This window comes from Trichomycterus rosablanca, unplaced genomic scaffold (assembly GCF_030014385.1).
Source record: "Trichomycterus rosablanca isolate fTriRos1 unplaced genomic scaffold, fTriRos1.hap1 scaffold_274, whole genome shotgun sequence".
Classification (NCBI taxonomy): domain Eukaryota; kingdom Metazoa; phylum Chordata; class Actinopteri; order Siluriformes; family Trichomycteridae; genus Trichomycterus; species Trichomycterus rosablanca.
The window spans coordinates 5,492-12,200 of NW_026947102.1; the positions used below are offsets into that span (position 1 = coordinate 5,492).

The 6,709-nt window shown below is 37.8% G+C and overlaps 2 non-coding genes across 2 annotated transcripts; one reads left to right on the top strand and one right to left on the bottom strand.

The window, feature by feature from the left end:
* Positions 1–6,119: 6,119 nt before the first annotated feature.
* On the bottom strand, positions 6,120–6,192 carry trnak-uuu (transfer RNA lysine (anticodon UUU)). Its single transcript has one exon. It is a non-coding gene; the product is annotated as a tRNA-Lys (tRNA).
* A 203-nt stretch (positions 6,193–6,395) lies between these two features.
* trnal-aag (transfer RNA leucine (anticodon AAG)) lies at positions 6,396–6,477 on the top strand. The gene has a single exon. It is a non-coding gene; the product is annotated as a tRNA-Leu (tRNA).
* The last annotated feature ends 232 nt before the right edge of the window (positions 6,478–6,709 follow it).

Sequence of the window (6,709 nt, forward strand, 5' to 3'; positions counted from 1 at the left end):
ATGCTGAAACATTATGATCATTTAAAGGCAACACATAATATGAAAGTCGTTGCTCACTGAAACGCTGCATCAAACATTAGGTCAGTCTGTAAGTTCTACAGTGACAGTTATGCTCTATTTTTACTCAAATCGTTTGGTTTAAAGACATTTTTTGACTTGTTTAAATTGACAAATGTAGCGCCCCCTAGCACCCCTGGCTGTATTTGGAAAGCGCTCCCTGACTTCTTTTATTTGTTTAAGAAATCTCTTTCTTTGTGGTAATGTAAGGATTTAAAAGGGCCACTACTTATCAGTACTTACGATTATTTTATATTTAAGCTATACTCTTATTTAAACTGAAAAAACTACTTCAATTACCCTATATATATGTGGTACTAACCTTGCACAAAAAAAAACACCATTTACTAACACCATTTACAGTAGCTGTATTAACATTATCCCTGACTCACATACCAAACTTGTATACGTTAATAATACTTAAACAAATTAACTATTTACTCATTTACACAATCATTAATATGCATTTCAAACCCCAATATATTTTACAAAAATGTTAAAATACAGATTCACTCAAATTACCATCAGTAATATTCAAAACATTATCAATCTCTCCTAAGTTAGGTAAATAACTAACTAAAAAAAGGGTACCCAAAATTACCGTTGCAGGCCTGATCCAACCTAATAGTCCCAATCAGCACAGATCATGAAGTATATTTGGTCGGTTGTGGTGGAGCTGTCCACGTTCTTTGTTTACATGGATGAAACAGAAAAAATCCACCAGTCTTTTTCCTTTTGATCTTGGATGAAACAATCAGAGTTTATCCGATGCTTTTAATCCACTGTAATCATCACAGTTGCTGAGGAAGCGTACTGCCTTCAATGTCCATGCGCGAAACTCAAGAGACGAAGTTCACGGCTGATACAGCATAAACAATGTCACTAATCGACTGCAAGATGTTAATATAAGACTCACTGTCCGTTTGTCTTAATGCATCAAGAAAGATAAATCCTAAACAGGTGTTTTACCCGCTTACATGACACTTTTTTCTTCTTTTCCACCCACTTTCTCCCGCTCTTTTCCCGACCTGTGACAGTTCATGCTGATTGGCTTAAAAATAAATCAAGGGAGGGCTATACATACACTTTACTTTAAACAGCATAAAACAACCAGAACATTATTTACAGAACAAATAAGAACAACTTATTTACTAGTTATAAATTAACATAAACAAAATATTAGTTATGCCCAAATTTTAATTGGGCTACACAAACACACAATAACTTATAATTCTCCAATTTTGAAATGTCTCGGAGTTTTATCTGAAATGACTTTTTGTTAAAGTAGAGGTACGTGACTTTTTAATGGTTTTTCTTCTGGTGAAACTGCTTCATAGAAGATGAACAGCTGAAACTCACGACATTCCCTTTAAAATGCAGCATCAACCCTTAAGTCAGTCTATCAGTGGTACAAAGACAGTTTTGATTGGGTTTAGATCGTCCTAAAGGCTGCGATAAATAGAGTCTGTGATGGTTTAAAAGCAAGGTATAATACAGAAAAGAGTATGTGAGCTTAAACACTTTGCACTCTCACTTTATAATGCAGCATCAACGCTCTGATAGTACATTACAATTTACAAAAGGCTAAAGGGGGTTTTAAAGGTGCTTTAAAGGTGAAGGCTGTTGCTGTTTACACACAAAGAAAAACATCTCTGGAGGAGAATTTTGCACGATTGTTTTCCAGTCATTAAAATGTTATGTGCATTTATATGTGGCAAGAGAAAAAAAAATCCATAAAAATCAAATTGAGTTAGCAAAGAACCTTGAATTCTACTAAAGGGTTCTTCAAGTAGCAACAGTTCTACCAAGAACACAAAAAGAACCCTTAAGAAACACTTCTTAGTGCTACATACATCAGTTGTATTCTAGAGGTCAGCATGCGATGAAACTGTGATAGAAACAGACATCGTTTTACTTTATACCACAGTTAGTTCCGACCTTACAATCTGATTGGTTGAGAAGCGTTCTAACCGTGCTGATATTCGTGATAACAGCACAGCCTTTTCACACCACAACTGTATTACTCCGCTGACGCGTTGCCAGTAACGACAAGCTTCATGCACACAAACGCGCACGCAGGCGACACAGACCTTTTTCCCGATCGTAGTGTTAAACTTTATATTCGTTGTGGAACTACTTTTTGGCGGAAGGTATTGTCAATATTAAAGCATATTTATTATGAAATTCAGGGCTTCTTTGATTTATTTTCTTTCTTTATTTTGTAAAAACTGTTGTATAAAAGCAATAGAACACTTGAGGTCATGTGTTATCGCGAATAACATCACGGCTGCGACCGAATCACAGCCGTGATGTTATTCGCGATAACACACTCCCTCTCGTGTTCTATTGCTTGATTCTAACGCAATATTAACTGTATTCATATTATTCCATCTAATGGACGATTGAATAGCCTACAACAAGCACAAACAGGGTTTGAGTTCTTAATAAATAATCCAGTCAGTTAAAAACCCAAAAAGAAGGCTGTACCTAATACACATATACCAGGGAAAACACACCCTAACATGCTAGTGCCGTTACAGTGCTAACAATGGTCCACCCAAAAACATTATTTGGTCAGTTGGAGATCTCATATGGGGCTCCCTTTCTATTGATATATGGTTTACAGCCTAGTGACAAAGTGTACAGTGCAGCAAATGGGTTACAATCAGTATATTTACCATACATAATGATGTGAAAAGATTAAGCAGTTCGTACAAATGGTGGTGTCGATGGTACCCAAGCTAGTCAGGATGAGGTCTAAAACGCTAAGTTCAGGTCACAGTGTCCCATGAGGCGTGGGTTTGAATCCCACTTCTGACTGCTAGTGCTTTATACAAATTTATGTCTTTAACCCTCTAACATACATAACAATGTGAAAAGATTCAGCACTTTGTACAAATCTTTGGCCATGTGGGGGTGTTGTTGGTAATTGGCATTAGGACCTCGTAAGCATGTTAGGATGGCCGAGCGGTCTAAGGTGCTGCGTTCAGGTCGCAGTCTCCCCTGGAGGTGTGAGTTCGTATCCCACTTCTGACATCTCAAGCTTTATACAAAGTTACTTCTTCAGAGTCAACAGCCATCAGATAATACAGTTTGCATGAAAGGGTGTACATGGTCTGCAACAATGCTGAGGTAGGTGGTACGTGTCAAAGTAACATCCACATGGATGCCAGGACCTTGGTTTTTGATCTCTAAAAATGTGAGAAATTTAAACATGTATTCATCCTGATCATAAAGTATGTTTATTCAGCGTCTATTTACATTGTTACAGCTGTATTTTACAATTGAAATGTTCACATTATTTAAATGTATGTAAAGTACATTGTATACTAGCTGTTTACTTTTTTCCCTAAGTAAAAACTGTTATTACCTCAACATGTCATTACCGACACATAACTTCTTGTGATGGTAAAGACACTTAGTGATGGTAATAACAGGTTTTTAGTTTCACCATCACTATCTTATTAACTCTTTAATAATTAAAGCTAATTAAAGCTAAATAAGCATAATGGTTTTATTATACAAGGAAACATTAATTTTCACTGATTAGTCAATATGGCCCACAAGATATCAGCAGAGATCCAGTAAAATATCAGTAATTACATGAAAAAGAAAAGGTAAGTTTAAAGTAATATCACAACCTTCAAAATGGGAACAAGGGAGCATCGTAAGGGGAATTAGCTCAAATGGTAGAGCGCTCGCTTAGCATGTGAGAGGTAGCGGGATCGATGCCCGCATTCTCCAGTGCAGATACATTATGATTATTTAAGGGTATCATGTAATATGAAACTCGTTGCGGCATCGCTTAATGAAACGCAGCATCAAAAATTATGATCAGGATTTAAGTGAGTCTTTAAGGCAACAAAAAATATGTGGGTATTAATATCTAAAACTCAGTGCATTATTAGGCTACACATAAATATAGATTTAAACTGTCCTCTATTTACTACAGTCTGTTTGAAACAACTAGTTGGTGTGGAGAACATGTTACACACACAGAGCGCTATTATTTCAAGCTTATCAAGTACATGCTATTTCACTTAATAACATCTCACAAAGTACAAATTCTTCAACTTTCTAATTAAACCATGTTGTACGGGACATTTCCGCTCACCTAATGCAGTAATAAACAACTCTCCCAAACAGGGACTTGAACCCTGGACCCTCAGATTAAAAGTCTGATGCTCTACACTACACTACATCTAGTGTTCGATTGAATATCCTACAACCAGCACAAACAGGGTTTGAGTTATTAACAAATAATCCAGTCAGTTAAAAACCCAACAAGAAGGCTGTACCTAATACATTCATACCAGATAAAACACACCCTAACATGCTAGTGCCGTTACAGTGCTAAGAATGGTCCACCCAAAATCATTATTTGGTCAGTTGGAGTGCTCATATGGGGCTCCTTTTCTATTGATATATGATGTGGTGTCAACGGTACCCAAGCTAGTCAGGATGCGGTCTAAGGTGCTGCGATCTGTAACCCTCTACCATACATAATAATGTGAAAAGATACAACAGTTCATCCAAAGCTTAGTTCACGTGGGGGTGTTGTGGGATTGGTATTAGACCTTTGCAAGCAGGTCAGGATGGTTGAGTGGTCTAAGGTGCTGTGTTTAGTTTGCAGTCTCCCCTGGAGGTGTAGGTTTAAATTCCACTTTTAACATTTTACATTTACATTTTCTGCATTTAGCAGACGCTCTCATCCAGAGCGACTTACAGAAGTGCTTCCATAGTAAACATTTCATTTCTCAAGTTTTAGTAAACAACAGTCAAAGAACACAAATCTGCTGAAACCTGTTAGAAGTGTTTTTTTGTTAGTTTTTTTGGAAATGGAAAAAAAAATGTTAGTAAATAAGTACAAGTCAGCTTAAGTGTTTAGTAAAAAGGTGGGTTTTTAATCGTTTTTTAAAGACAGCAAGAGACTCAGATGTTCGGACAGACAGAGGAAGTTCATTCCACCACTTGGGTGCTAGAACAGAGAAGAGCCTTGATGCTTGTCTTCCTTTAGTCCTGGGTGGGGGCTCAAGTCGAGCGAGACTAGTGGCTCGGAGGTTGCGTGGTACAGAGCGGGGTTTGATTAGACCACGATGGTAGCTTGGGGCTGGTCCATTTTTGGCTTTGTAGGCAAGCATCAGTGTTTTAAACTGAATGTGTGCAGCTACAGCTCATGCTTTATACAAATTTACATCTTTAACCCTCTACCATACATAATAATGTGAAAAGATTTGTTTCAAGATTGTTTCAAAGTTATTGCATGTTTGTCAATTTAAAAAAATTAATAAAGGTCTTTAAACTAAACGATGAATGAAAATAGAGCGAAAACTGACCTCATTTTTGACGCAGCGTTTCAGTGAGCAATGACGAAACGATTCTTACATTACGTGTTGCCTTTAAACGATCATAATGTTTCTGCATTGGAGAATGCGGGCATCGATACCGCTATCTCTCACACGCGAAGCAAGCGCTCTACCAATTGAGCTAATTGCTCGTATAAAGAACTCGCCTTTACCCTTTGTAAATTGTAATGTACTAACAGATCATTGATGCTGCATTATAAAGTGGGGGTTCAACGTGTTTAAGCTCACGTACTCACGTTTATCGCAGCCTTTAGGACGAACTGAACCAAATTGTAACTTTGTACCACTGACAGACTGACTTAAGGGTTGATGCTGCATTATGTAAGAGCCAAAATAGTGCAGGATATACCAACTGTTTAGTGCAGAGCAATAACAAAGCAGCTCTGTGAAGCAAGAACTAAAATTATGATGGATGTCATTCAACATAAAATATGTAGGTATTAATATCTAAAACTCAGTGCATTATTAGGCTGCACATAAATATAGATTTAAACGGTCCTCTATTTACTACAGTCTGTTTAAAACAACTAGTTGGTGTGGAGAACATGTTACACATGCAGTGTGCAATTATTTCAAGCTTATCAAGTACATGCTATTTTACTTAGAAATATCTCACAAAGTACAAATTCTTCATCATTCTAAACAAAGCATGTAGTACGGGACATTACCGCTCACCTAATGCAGTAAGAAACAACTCACCCGAACAGGGACTTGAACCCTGGACCCTCAGATTAAAAGTCTGATGCTCTACCGACTGAGCTATCCGGGTTCCTGCCTTCTCTTTGACTTTCATTTAAAAACCAGTCTGAAGAAGAAAGTTCATCACCAACTCATGATGTTTACCAGTTTGGTGTAGCTTGTGCTCCATCACAAGTGTGGTGACTGCACTTGCAAACCTCTTTGACTTCTATTGGAAAATGCAGGTAGAAATTGCATACGTAGTTGCTCGTTTCGATCTGCCCCTTAAACAGTGGTAGCGTGGCCGAGCGGTCTAAGGCGCTGGATTAAGGATCCAGTCCCTTCGGGGGCGTGGGTTTGAATCCCACCACTGCCAACTCATGCTTTTCAACGCCGGCTCCATGTTTACCCACCCAATGCAACGTATACTCAATCACAATCCCAAGTGTGGCACATGCCCTTTTTGACCCATAACCTTCTTTTATGTAACTGTGCACACAAACCTTAACTTGGTGTACCTTTGTATTGTTGCTGTTATCTCTAGCATCACTCTGACTACATGCAACTATGATATAATAGGAAAAAAATTTACTCACCCAATAACTGTG